We start from the raw sequence: 13,666 nt of genomic DNA on the forward strand, positions 1-13,666 counted from the left end.
CATAATGCAGGTCTAATTCCTTGTGTAATAACTCCGTTGAAGCCGTAGCTGGGGCACTGATTAATCTTTTTAAAAACACATTTTCCTTCCCCTGAACAGTTTTAGCACTCTGTGCATCGTACCCCCAAACTCCAGCCCCATATATGGCTGACGAAATGCATCTGGCGTTAAAAAGGGTCAACATTTCATGAATTCTGCGGTCCCCTAATTTCGCAGCAAATCTAAAAATACAGTTAGTATTCCTGGCCATTTTAAAAAGAACACTTTTCTGTTCATTAATCCATTTCCCATCACCCGAGAAGGTAATACCTAAATAACAGAAACTATTAACAGATTCTAATCTCCCCCCTTCTAAGAAAAAAGGCTTGTGTTTTCTTTGTTTCTTACCACACACCATGGTAACCGTCTTCCCTTTATTGATTTTTAATTTCCTGTTTTCTATAAATACGTGGAATTGATTAATTAGATGTTGCAGTCCATTATTAGTCCTAGAGAGGAGGACCGCGTCGTCCGCGTATAACAGGATTGGGATAGGTTTACCTTTTATAGTTGGTGCGACTGCATTAATCAATCTTAAAGTTGTATCAACATGGTTAATGAATAGGGAAAATAATAGGGGGGCGAGTACGCATCCTTGACGGATGCCTCTCTTGACATCAAAGAAAGGTGTACACTCACCGTCTGTTCCAAACCTAACTTTGCTTGTTAGATTGTTATACAAGCGGGCGAGCAGATGGATAATCTCAGTAGGGGCGCCCATCGCCAGTAATGTGGGCCAGAGCAATGCGTGTTGCACCAGATCGAACGCGGAACTCAAGTCGGCAAAGCATAGATAAAGATTGCCAGGTTTAGCTTTGGTATACTTGCCGACTATGAGTTCCAGGTTCACGCACTGCTCCATTGTTCCTATTCCCCTACGGAACCCATACTGCACAGGGGACAAGATGTTATTCTCCTCTGCCCAGGCTTCCAGTCTCACTAATAGGGCTCGACTAAGGATTTTAACTGTCGAGTCCAGAAGTGAGATTGGCCGATAATTCCTTGCCTCTGACCTGGATCCTTTTTTGTAAAGGGGTATAATGATTGATTGGCCCCATGTCACTGGTAAATTACCTTCCACCGCTGCATTAAAATAGCGAGTCAGGATTGGGGCCCATAGTGATATTTCATGTTTATAAAAGTCCATGGGTACACCATCGGGCCCAGGAGCTTTACCCCCCTTACTGTTTTTAATTGCATCTGTCACTTCATTTAATGTTAAAAACAACTGCATTTTCTTCCATTTAAAACGTAAAGTAGACCCATCTGGATTAAAATCAGATTTAAAAATCTCAGAAAAGTGTGCAATCCATGCAAGTAACGTGGGAACTGACCTCAGGAATATTTTCATTCTTTAAGAATGGGCCATTTATAGTTTCCCAGAACAATTTATGGTTTTTAGTTGCAACAGCCATATCAAGTTTGTTCCAGGCATCATTCTGTAACTCCCTTTTCCTAGTTGACAAGGCCATTTTGTAATTAATGCGCTCTTCTCTAACTCTTTCTTTATCTCTAGGTTTACCATCAAGTACACTTTTCAACCTTTTCAGAGCCTTAGCACAGTGTTTGTCAAACCAGACAGTTTTTTTCCTTTTAATCCTACTATTTCTTTTTAACAAGGTATTTTCAACTGTACATATAATTTTCATGAAGTTAGAGAGAAAGGCTGATGCTATCACATTAGATGCAAGACAATATTCAACTTCTCTAATGCAGTTACAAATAACATCCTTCGTTAACTTGTCAGGGTCAATTTTAGCCCATTTAATTCTTATGCCATTTGGTCTCACAGCAGAAATCCCATGGATAGATCTACCGTGCACAACGGTTTTTGGGCCCCAGCCCATTAACTCCACTGAAATGCTGTTGTGATCACTCACAGGCTGTTCTGTTACCCAAACGTTAGAAAAAATCGAACCGCTAGACAATAAAATATGGTCAATATTAGAATGGGCATCTCTCCCCCTGAATGTTGGGCACATTTCGTTATTTTTATTTTTTGTACATTCAAGTAGTTCCAAATTAAATTTGGCTATTGAGTTATTCAATGCGCTGCCATAATTACTGTGCGGGAAATGGTTGACATAAACGCTATCACCCCCTGTATAATCCTCATGATGACCACAAATCCCCTTCCGGGCATGTCTACAGGCTTGGATGTTAAAGTCACCTGTCCACAGTATTACAAAATTGTTCTTGGAGAGAGTAATTGCAGCTTCAATAGCACATTCAACCTCGGGGACTATCTTATCTCGTTTAGGGCCCACAATATTATTATAAAAATGTACAATGATTAGGTCCCTACCATGACTATGTGTTAGTCGCAGTACAGATGCATGCTGGCAAACTACAGTGTGCCCCCCAGCATTAAATTCCGTTAGTTTAGTTGAAACTAGAGTCAGTAGGCCACCCTTAGCTCTACCAGCCTGAGGCTACTGCTGCCACACTATGGGAGGTATAGCCTTCCACTTCTACTAATTCAGTATACCATGTCTCTTGTAGACAAATAATATCATAGCCGCATGTAATGAAATTATCCCAAAACGGGGTACATAATTTCGAAGCGATTCCCGCTATATTCCAGGTACCTATTATAAGGGAGTCACTGCAACTCGTACCTGTACGTTCGGGATTATTAGACAAAAGTGAGGCTTCCAGCCTTTCAATCGAACTAATATTAACATTAACATTTGTTGCAGTTATATTATCATCTATAACATTATCTGTAACATTGCCTATACATAGCACATTATTTGGCAATAATAGGTGTGGCTCAGTTATAGTTTTTGCACAACTTTCATTACCCAACTCCTTTTCCAATGTTAATATATCACCTATTTCAGTGCTACCAGAATGTTGGGTCAAGGATAAATCAGCCAGTCAATCATTCTCCTCGAGTGAGTTGAGCAACTGAAATCTATTGGAAGTTGGGACCAGGAAGTTGTCATAAAGATTGGGGAATAAAGGGGGACAGATGGGTACAACATTAGGGTACTTTATAGAGGCCGCTCTTGGATGTTGGAAGTTATGTGTGATAATTTGTCTTCCTGCCTGGTTCCTGGAGAAATAATCTAATGGGAACAGCGTGATGTTGTATTCATGGCTTGAGGGCATAGGTGCATGTAAGATCGAATCTCTGGCCCATTCTGTAGTCCTAAAATTTATGATTATACAGTCCCCGTCTATCTCCTTTTTGTTTGGACCCACCCAACCTACCCTCTGTGTGGTTATAATCTCATCAGCACCTCGTGTTGGGAAACCACAATTTTTCACCAACCAGTACAAGGTTTTATTTTTTAGGGTTTCATGATTTTCAAATTGGTTGGGCAACAGCTTGGGGACATTAGCAAGTATTGCTACAAAAGGTCTACAATCTGGAGGCAAATTAATAGTGGCTGGAATGACATTATTAATATGGCGCCTCGGTACAGGTAGGCTCTGATTATTATTTGCCGGGTCATTGATGTTTCTTTCACCCCCACCTACTTTTTGGCCACCCATTATCTTAGGGGTGGTGGGTTTTGGCCTCTGCCTTCCACATGTAGAAAGTACCGGGTTTGCCGCCACAGTGGGCACTTTTAGAGTATGATTTACTGAGTTTAATTTGTTTTTGCTCAGGTTCCCAGATTCTACATTAATTATGTGTGGTCTGACTTGCGTGCCCAGATGTTCTAGAATATCCAAATTGGCTATGCCCAATTTCTCCAGGTTCTCTATTTTTTTACTTAGAGTTTCTAAGGTTACCATCACAGGTGCAATATACGTTTTTACCACTTTCTCGAAGCATGCTGTAAGTGCCTCGACATCTGCTGGAGATGGAATTTCCAACAGTTGTATATCCTTTGCATGTCTCCCTCCACTGTTCAAGTGTATCTCACCCTCATTTTCGTTGTCTAAAGTTTGTATAACCCTCTTCTTTTTTCTTCTGTATATTTTAGGCTGTTTATTGATTATTACCCTCTTGCGACCTTGGGTAAACTTCCTTTTAGAGGGTACAGACTCACAGTCAGTTTCACTATTTGACAAACTGGTATCATTGATTTGTACAGTTGGAATGACAGGATTTATATCACGATCTTCGAGTTCCGTAATATTTACAAGCACATCACTATGTGTTTGGGGCTGTGGCAATATGCTAGCTGATAGGTCAGGTGTTATTGACAGTCTACACTCCCTACTACAAGAAACAGTAGGTGTTAAAGGTGGCAATATATTAGCTGATAAGTCAGGTGTTATTGACAGTCTACACTCCCTAGTACAAGAAACAATAGGTATTAAAGGTTGCGATACATCTGGCTGACTTAAATCATACCTTGGCAAACCGGCAAATGATTCCAACAAAAGTGAATCATGGGACATAGTTGTTTCATTTGTAACGCTGACATGTGTATTGACAATTGCTGGTGTTTGACTTATTAGACACATACTCGCCGGTAAAGAAAGTCTTCTTTCCGTATTTTCGATAGCGTTAACAACCACTCCAATGGTTTGTTGCAGCATCCTATCAATTGCAGTCAAAGTCGGTAGGGGAGTTGGCGCCAAAGTTTGTTTCCTTGTAGTTAAGCGTGTATGCATGGGTGTTTTTCTATCCGTCACTCTGCTCTTAGTTTTACTTTTGACTTCCATCAGGTCAACTGTGGACTGTTATATTAGGACGGCCACGAAATGCAATGGTTTCCTTTGGAATTAATGGGGTGCAGTAACAAATAACAGGGGGGTGGCCCAGCCCGGTCTCCTGCGGTCTCTGAGGACCTCAGAGGGCCCGCCCTTTGCCCGGGCTTAGCCCGGCACGTCCCGCGCGCATCCTCGCGGGACGAGGGAGGAGCTGCTGCCTTATGCGCCTCCGGGTGCTGCGTGCTGACGGTGTGGGAGGTGACCTGGCCACAGGGCTGCTGGGGGCTGTAGTCTGACGAGCTCCCGACCGGCGGAGCCAAGCCCGGCCAGCCGGAAGTGCAGGGTGGACCGCTGCAGCGGCAGAGCAAAGCCCGGCCGCCCCTCTGTCCTGGAACAACAAACAAGCCTTAGGGGAGCCTCGACAAGCTGGAGGTAGGCTCTACCGGCGTCACACACTCTGGGGCTGCCACTCGGTCCTCGGCAGGAGCTGCTGCCTTATGCGCCTCCGGGCGCTGCGTGCTGACTGTGTGGGAGGTGACCTGGCCACAGGGCTGCTGGGGGCTGTAGTCTGACGAGCTCCCGACCGGCGGAGCCAAGCCCGGCCAGCCGGAAGTGCAGGGTGGACCGCTGCAGCGGCGGAGCAAAGCCCGGCCGCCCCTCTGTCCTGGAACAACAAACAAGCCTTAGGGGAGCCTCGACAAGCTGGAGGTAGGCTCTACCGGCGTCACACACTCTGGGGCTGCCACTCGGTCCTCGGCAGGAGCTGCTGCCTTATGCGCCTCCGGGCGCTGCGTGCTGATGGTGTGGGAGGTGACCTGGCCACAGGGCTGCTGGGGGCTGTAGTCTGACGAACTCCCGACCGGCGGAGCCAAGCCAGGCCAGCCGGAAGTGCAGGGTGGACCGCTGCAGCGGCGGAGCAAAGCCCGGCCGCCCCTCTGTCCTGGAACAACAAACAAGCCTTAGGGGAGCCTCGACAAGCTGGAGGTAGGCTCTACCGGCGTCACACACTCTGGGGCTGCCACTGAGTCCTCGGCAGGAGCTGCTGCCTTATGCGCCTCCGGGCGCTGCGTGCTGATGGTGTGGGAGGTGACCTGGCCACAGGGCTGCTGGGGGCTGTAGTCTGACGAGCTCCCGACCGGCGGAGCCAAGCCCGGCCAGCCGGAAGTGCAGGGTGGACCGCTGCAGCGGCGGAGCAAAGCCCGGCCGCCCCTCTGTCCTGGAACAACAAACAAGCCTTAGGGGAGCCTCGACAAGCTGGAGGTAGGCTCTACCGGTTTCACACACTCTGGGGCTGCCACTCGGTCCTCGGCAGGAGCTGCTGCCTTATGCGCCTCCGGGCGCTGCGTGCTGACGGTGTGGGAGGTGACCTGGCCACAGGGCTGCTGGGGGCTGTAGTCTGACGAGCTCCCGACCGGCGTAGCCAAGCCCGGCCTGCCGGAAGTGCAGGGTGGACCGCTGCAGCGGCGGAGCAAAGCCCGGCTGCCCCTCTGTCCTGGAACAACAAACAAGCCTTAGGGGAGCCTCGACAAGCTGGAGGTAGGCTCTACCGGCGTCACACACTCTACAACAAACAGACAAACAGAGAGGGTATCCTTGTACTGTTTTAAACGCAGCTAAGCAAAAAGCGTGTGAGTTACAACGTAACGATCTGTTAAAAAAAGCGGTTAAGACCTCTTTGTAGAGGGACGTCTTTGTCATCAAGTTTTCGACAGCAGCTCCTGCCATAAAACGCAAGTTTTTAAAACGATGGGAGATCATAGAACAGGAACTGGATTTTAGACAACTATTCATGGCTAGACCTATATTTGCATACTCACGGTCGAATGAACATTAAAGAAATTCTGAAGAAGGGGTCTGTGATACACTCAGACATAGGAAATAAGGGCATGCACAAATGCCAGAACTGTGGCCATTGTGGGAATGGTATGGTTGGAGACAGTTTCACACACCCTCACACAGGTAAAAGCATTAAACTGAAGCACACAGCAGACTGTAATTCGAGTATGGTAATTTATGCTATAAAATGCCCGTGTGGGTTGGTATATGTAGGTTTTGCATAACTGAGCATAAAAGCATGATTAGAACTGCCAATAGTAAGTCATGTCTAGCGGTGCATTGGGGTGAAATGAAGCATGCCATACCACAATTGCGGTTCACAATCTTGGAAAGGGTGTTGGAACCCGAACATGTTGATGTCACCAGACATTTGTCACAAAGAGAGACGTTTTGGATACGTTTTCTGAAAACCTTAATACCTTGTGGACTGAATGATAAAATAGAAATGATGTGTTTCCTATGATAATTTTGATGAGGATGAATATGTATTTAATATTTTGTAACTGTTTTCCATTGGTTTCAATGTTATATTTAAAAATGCTTTTTTAAAATTGTTTCTCGGGCTCACCACAGACAAGGTTACTAAGTCCTAAATGATCACACACTACTTTTCACTAATTAGAACACTTTTAGTGGATTCTGTAAAGTGTCTTTATATGTTTGCACTAAGGTTGCCACTCCGTGAATCTCCATTTATGTATTCATTATTATTTTTTAGACACATTATTTCTGTCAATCTCCATTATTTGAACGTGGTAAGGAGTATATTGGTGCTGGCTAAGGAGAGTAAATACAGGGCGCATAAACACCACTGTGATTGTCTCTTCTGAATAAAGTTGATTAAAAGTTGCCATAGTGACTTGTAATTCGAGTGAACCGGGAGAAGCAGCGGAAGTCTGTTTTCCGTAGTCTGTCTTCTGTTACAATGTTTTGATCTTGGTAAAAGACGAGTGTGGAATTTTAACCGGACGTATGGTTGACGTTAATGAGCATGCGCAGCTGATGCGGAAGTTGGTACCGATGTGGATGGAGGCACCGGCGTGCTACAGTTAACTTGGACAAGGTATCAGTACGTATCTGCAGGGGTTGAGGGTTAAAGTCCAAATTAGGTGGACAGGAAATACAAACGATCATCTTTTGTTTGTATCACCAGCGGCAATGAAATTGCGAATATACAGCGGACTGAGAATATGGGAGTTAACAAAGAAGAGGGCAGCACGCAAAGTTTGTCAAGTAGGTTTCCGTTTGTTTGTACCAAAATAGAGTGGCGTTCAGGGCACGGAGATTTTTACTTATGTAATATAGATACATTACCTTTATGTTTTGCAGGAGGCATGATCTTGATGGTATTTGTTTAGGCAATTCAGGTACAGGTGAGCATTTTAGTCGGTATGGTCTTCTGGTTTGAATATCACGGATTTGGTGATGAACATACTATTTTGGCACAGAGACGCAATATGGTTCATACACTCGGGGACAGGCACATAAGAGGGGGTGGGTGCTTTTGTCGTGTGAGCACGAAAAACAATTAATAGCACAACATTTCTGGTGGGATTAAGAGGTTCTATCCCATACTCCAGATTACTTTGAATAAATGTGTGAAAGATGTTGTTATTAGGAACCTATGTGGTAAAGATTCAATTTTCATTATTCTTAGCACTCCCCAGACGAAGGTATTTTACCGAAATGCATTGGGAGATGTGAATACCTGGAAGATGTAAATACCCCACTACTTCTATGTACACAATGAAGCATATGAAGTAATGAAAGCATAAGAACAAGAAAGCAAGCTCAAAAAAATAAACAAGAATGAATTGTTTGAAACACTGGCACATGTTTATATGGTGTTTGTTTAAAAAAAAAGAAATATTTACTGTTTGGAACAGTTATTGTTTGGAATGACAGATGTACTTTTGGATAAATTTGGATAGAAACGTTATATAAGTTTGGATACGACATTTGCACCGGCAGGGCAAGTGCACAGTGCGTCCCAGATACGAACAGGTTCTGTTTGTTTTTTGTTACGAATTCTTGTCTGGCAGGGATTAGCCAGGACCAGGGCCGAACTGGCCGTTGCGGGCACCGGGCAATACCCCAGTGCACTGCAAGGGCGGGAGGCTGGTTTTGGGCCCCTGGGGGCCGTTTTGGTTACAGGGCCGTTTTTGCAGCATAATCGTCCTTGTAACAAAATCGGCCGAAAACCGGCCCCGGCAAAGAGCTCGGTCGCACCCCCAACCTCCCCCCTGGGGGGCCGGCCGAGCACTTTGCCAGGGCCGGTTTTGGTTCCCAGTCCGGCCCTGGCCAGGACCAAGGGGCAGCACCATAGAGAGATTGATTAATAGCTATTTAAATTATTGAGATTTAAGGTGTGCAGGCTATCACTGTTGTCAAAGTCCAAAGGCAGACATGGGTAGACCTTTGACCAGCAAATGAAATACGTGTGACCCCCCTTAATGGTCAAGCTGAAGAAACAACAGACAGTGAGGCGGACAATATTCCATTGGGGGCTGATAAAAGGACTGTTCTCCACAGTTAAATCACATTTACTGTGCCCCAGAGGAAAACTGGATACATTTGATCCTCAGTGCTTGCAAATGAATCCCTGTTCAGTCATTGCAAGATGAGTGGCGTGACTGTTGTGATGGAAAGGATTGTTAAATGTTCCAACGCCTCGAAAGATAGAGAAGGATATTCCAGCACATTCTGGCAGTCTGTGCCTGAGATGATAACATTGCAGCAAATATCCTTGAAATTGCTGGTACCCTGATCAAATGCATACTGTCTCATCAACAGGCATATGCGGACAGACATAGCAGGAAGAGCTAATAGTATGCCTGTATTTTTCTAACAGCAGCCCTAGCAGAATGTAGGAGCTGTTTTTATAAGCTGAGTGGTGGGTTTGTACCAGGGGAGTCTTGGTACAGTTCAGTCTAGGAATAAATCTCTATTCCGTTGCAAGAATGTATCCACCACCAGCCAGATGCTCAGAACAGCAGCAAATACAACAGGACAGACCACAATAGGATCTAGTGTCTGGGGGAAGCAGGCTGCTTTTAGAGGGTAGAGACAACAATCATGAGAGGCTGTTGGGACACAGAGGCGGTGCCTTCATGTGGGCGGAGGAGCATTGGCCCACTGCTTTCTCGCAGTGCGAGAAGCAGAAACATAAAATGGTATTATAAATACAATTTTATGTTTCTGCTTCTCGCACTGCAAGAAGCAGAAGGGTTTGATTGGGGGCCAGTGGGTAGGCGTGTCTGCTGGAGTGCAGGGGAGGATTGGCTTTCCCACTCTGAGGGCACTGACTGTTTGGTCGGCCCCAGGGCAGTCCAAACATGTCATACGCACTCTCCCTTTTCTCCATGTAGGCTGAATGCAGCCTACATGGAGAAAATGGCCTCCCCATAGACGCTTGTGTGGTCGGTGTCCCAGCCAATCACAAGGCTGCCATTACAGCGTTGTGATTGGCTTAGGGGAGGGGAGGGAGGCTGCCTGCGGCTGCTTCCTGTTGGACAGAGGACGACGCAGACCGGCGACACGGGACCGGGCCGGCAAACATAAGTTAACTTTAATGTTTAGTCGGCCCCAGGGTAGTCCAAACATGTCATACGCACTCTCCCTTTTCTCCATGTAGGCTGAATGCAGCCTACATGGAGAAAATAGCCTCCCCATATACGCTTGTGTGGTCGGTGTCCCAGCCAATCACAAGGCTGCCATTACAGCGTTGTGATTGGCTTAGGGGAGGGGAGGGGAGGAAGGCTGCCTGCGGCTGCTTCCTGTTGGACAGAGGACGACGCAGACCGGCGACACGGTGAGTGAATATCTGAGTGGGTCTGGGAGTGGGTACATGAGTCTCTAAGTGGATCAGTGAGTGTGTGAGTGCTCTCTGTTTTGCCCACTTCTGCTGTTTTGCCTTTTCTGTTTCTTTTTCTGATCTTTCTTCTGCCTTTCCTGCTAATTTTCTGCTCTTTGTTTTGCCCTCTTCTGCTCTTTTTTGCCTTTCCTGCTTGTTTTTCTACCCTATGTTTTGCCTTTTTTTTGTTTTTCTGCCCTCTGTTTTGCTTTTCCTGGTGATTTTACTGCCCTCTCTTTTACCTTTTCTGCTTGTTTTTATGCCCTCTGTTTTGCCTTCCTGCTAATTTGTCTGCCCTTTTTTCTTGTTTATTTTCTCCCTCTATATTGGCGTGCCCCACGTCCCACTTCGAAATGTTATTTTTACCCCGGAGAGGTGGTGGTGCTGGTGGTGGTGGCCCGTGAGGCCCCCCCCATTACTTTCAATTCAACCCCAGGGAGGTGGTGGTCCCTGGGGCATGAGGGCTCTGCAAAGCCTCCCAGTTTCTTTCTATTTAGCCCCGGGCCCCTGCACAATTTTTTAGTTTTAAGCCCCGGTGAGGTGGAAGTTCCCAGGGCCCAGGGGCCACATGACCATCCCCTCCCACAATATAAACATAAGCCCAGAGGGGGTGATGTCCTCAGGTCACATAAGCGCCCTAGGAGGGCAGCCCGGTTCACCACCCTCCTTTAATTTTAAAATATATGCACATGCCCCTGGGACCTGGTCCACCCGTTGAGCTTTTTCCAAACACAAGCACAGGAGCCTGCGCTAGTGTTTATTGAAATTTTTGCCAGAGTAATGGATCTGCCATGATTTTAGATGAAGTTTTTTTTTATAATGCGTTTTTGCCCTGGTGAGGTCCCTCTTAGACCCCACAACTAGAGCTAAGGGGTCAGGGTATTCCTACCCTGCCCCCTTTTCTTTTTTTTATGTTTGTTTCTGGGATACGGCTGAAGCCCAGTTCCAAGATGGCTGCAACATTTCCTGCTTGAAGTGTTGGCAGCCAGTCAGATCTCAGCATGAGATCAGGAGGGTTTGCGGAGCCTTCGCATCTTTAGATATCCACATTTGTTTTTTCTTTAATATCTCTCAAACTACAGACCAGATTTACACCAATTTACAAAGAAAAATGCTTTCTGGAAATACAGTTACCTTTATGCCCATGTTTGTGTAATTCCGTTCAGCTGTTCAGACTGTAGTTATGTCAAAAATCCCCAAGGAAAATTGCATGGGAAAATTGTGTTTTGAGGCCCCTTCTTTTCTGCCCCTGCTTGATCAATGAACCCGAAATTTCCAAGACAACAGCTGAACCAACTGTTGTACTAATTTTTTCAGTTTCGTAAAGATTCATCAAGTGACTCTAAAGTTACCGGCAAAATGCTTTTCCAGTAGGTAATATGTATAAATAAAACACAACTATAAAAAATGTACATAAAAAACATTATTAGTATCTAAAAATTTAGAATTAAAAAAAGTATATGAAAAACATATGTATATATATTTTTTATACATTTTTTATTTGAGCAGAGCATATGGTTCATGATAGGTTATATACTTAAAAACAATAACAATAGCAATAAGACAGCTTTTGACACAAGCAGTTAATCTCATAATCATTTAGAAGATGACCTGCAAAGTGAAAATGTTACGCTTTTAGCATAGCAGCAATACAAGAGAAAAAAATTCAGAATACGCCTAAAGTGCAAAGACCGAGTACAATGATTCGTCCTATAAAGGGCCAAGTGCAGATCTTAAAAAAATTATAGCCCATAGTCCTATAGTTATTCACTGGGCAAAACCTATGATCATTCGGCCTAGAAAGTACAAAGTGCCAATTTATAGAAAGTTAAAGCAGCTAATCCTATGACAATTCATAAGACAAAGTGCAACATACAATTTATCCAAATTACATAATAATAATATCAAGAAACCCTGCTAGGCCTAAAGTGCAATATCAATAAAGTGCTAGTGCTAGTGTGCTCTTAACAATAAATTCCTACTAATACACCTTTAATACAATCACCTGAAAATGCAAATGTCTCCTAAAAAAAGAAAAGAGCTGCTATATTTGTTAAATTCTTCCAGTATTATATCTCTCTTTGATCTTTTCCAACTCATTAAAAAACTTCCAATTATTTTCAAATCTCTTAGTAGCTCCGACCCTCCTGGCGTAGGCTTCTTCAAATTTTCGTGTCCTTTTCATTTTATTGAACCATTTCAGATGGGAAGGAGCTTCCCTAGATTTTCAATTTTTTTAAATCAGGGAGCCGGCTAACGAGCTTGAAATGAATATAAAAGCTGTTTCGGAATCAGATTGCTTTATTCCCCCTTTACAAATTCCGAGTAGGGCAGTTTCAGCCTCAAACGGAATTCTTTTCCCGATTGCTTGATATATGTCTAAAAAACATGTCTCCCAGAAAATCTTTAGTCCTGGACAGGTAAAAAAAAGGGGTGATGCCACCCACCTTGCCCCTCAGCTTGACATCGAAAGTGTTTGTTTTCAACCCCCGGGAATCTTTTACTTAAGGTAGCCGGAGTTAGGTAAGAGAGCCATCGGGATAAAAAGGCCATCCTTTTAAAATTTGCAGCACGTAATGATTTACTTCCTAGGAGGCAAACAGACTCCCACTCCTTCCCGGACAGCTCACATCCGGTTTCCCGATTTATTTTCTCCAAATGATTGTTTAACACAGGGGCTTGTCCTGGTTTGTGCAACAGCCTATACCAATTTCCTACCCCTCTTATTTTAGCCACATAAAGAGCAGCCACCAAGGGGTCGGGGAATTCAGCATACCACTAGTATTTTTTAGCAAGGAAACAATTCGTAAATATTCGAGAAAGGTTGGCTTCTGATGGTTCTCTGCCCTTGCCAATACCTCTTGCCAGGAGATCAGTCTTTTTGTATTATAAAATGCCTTAGCTCAGACAAGCCACAACCTTCCCAAATAGTTATGTGTCTCGATTGTAGCTGGAGACCAAGACTAGCACATTCTCTAATTTTTAAGTACTGGAGACCCGACGAGCTCGTCTTTTTATAAAAGGACTGAAGTCTAAAAAGATAATCTTTTAATGTTTTGTAACGTGTTTTTTGGGAAGTTTTGATGTTTTTAAAAATACTGGGGTTAGTGATCCAATTTCATGTGTCATTTTATCTATAAAAAAGCTGTCTCTAGCAAAATTTGATCCTATCAAACCCGACACCAACTCTAAAAAAGCAGCTTCTTAATATGTTCTTAAATGCGGCAGCGCCAAACCCCCTAGCTCTATAGGCAATTGCAAGACATTTAGTTTGACCCTTGGAGCTTTCTTACCCCAAATGAATTGTCTAAATAAGGTATCTAT

Source organism: Lissotriton helveticus, chromosome 2_1 (genome assembly GCF_964261635.1).
Source record: "Lissotriton helveticus chromosome 2_1, aLisHel1.1, whole genome shotgun sequence".
Classification (NCBI taxonomy): Eukaryota; Metazoa; Chordata; class Amphibia; order Caudata; family Salamandridae; genus Lissotriton; species Lissotriton helveticus.